The sequence below is a fragment of the Crocuta crocuta genome, unplaced genomic scaffold, assembly GCF_008692635.1.
Source record: "Crocuta crocuta isolate KB4526 unplaced genomic scaffold, BGI_CrCroc_1.0 scaffold1192, whole genome shotgun sequence".
NCBI lineage: Eukaryota > Metazoa > Chordata > Mammalia > Carnivora > Hyaenidae > Crocuta > Crocuta crocuta.
In genome coordinates, this window is record NW_027531292.1 from 191,930 (window position 1) to 193,056 (window position 1,127).

A 1,127-nucleotide genomic window follows, 5' to 3' on the forward strand; every position below is an offset into this window, starting at 1 on the left:
CAAGGACAGCGGGTGACTTGCCCTGGGCTACACTGCTGGGGGACAGCAGAGCCAGGGTGCCCTGGGAACCGGCTGTCAGCACTCCCTGGGCACTTCCCCCGGCCACACCCTGCTCCTGCCGGAGCCGGGCACATGGTAACCTCTAAGCCCAGGACACCACCCCCGCACCAGCGGGGATCCCAGGAGGTGCTGCCCCAGGACCCCCACGCCGGGCGCTGGTGCATGTAGGGACCGGCCCTCCGGCCTAGAACAGCTCCCTCCAAAGGATGAGGAGACACTGGAGCCCTCACCCCTGCTGGAAGCTGTAGCTGGGGAGAGGCTCCAAGACGCCAGGACCCGCCAGGGGCTCACTGGGCACGCACAGCACCAGGAACCCTCGGGGGTGAGGTGGGGCGGGATGGGGCCTGGCAGAGGGCTCACTGCCTGCTCTCCTGTCTCCAGAGGCTCTGAGACCCACGCTCCGGGCGACCGCGAAGTCCCTCCGGCCTCAGGCCCCAGTGGGAGTCCCCACCCTGGAACGCCCTCGGGTCCTGGGTGGCGCCCCTCCCCGCGCTGGTCTTCACAGCAAGGGTGCTCCCTCGGGCTCCAGTGAAAGACGGGGTGCGGGCGTGCCGAGGCCCAGCCCCTCCCCCCGGTGCCTGCCACAACCTGACACGGAGCTGGGCCTCCAGCTGCAGGCCGCCCGCTCCCCTGCTTCCCGCCCCTTAGAGGTGAGGGAGGGGGGCTCGGGGCCAGGCTCCAGGCCTGGTGTCTATTCTGATGAATAAATGGCCACAGGCCCCACCGTCCTCACAGCCAGCAGCCCTTTGATCTCCTACCACACACCCTGACCAGGCACCCAGACACCAGATCTGAACCAGGAAGCCATCTGGGGGGCTGCCCGCCCTGGCATCGCCCTCTCCTCCCTTCTCTTCTGCGGGGGCTCCACCGCAGGCCGAGGGCGGATCCTGTGCTTGCAGGGGCGGGGCGCTGGGGGGTCAGGTCTGGCTCCCAGGCTCCAGGAGCATCCCCGGCCACGCGGGACGCACTGACCCCGCAGATTCGCTGCAAACACATCGCACCTCTGCAGAACCTCCGGCCACCCCAGCGCCCCGGGCTCCGCAGACTCCAGCTGACTACTGATATCT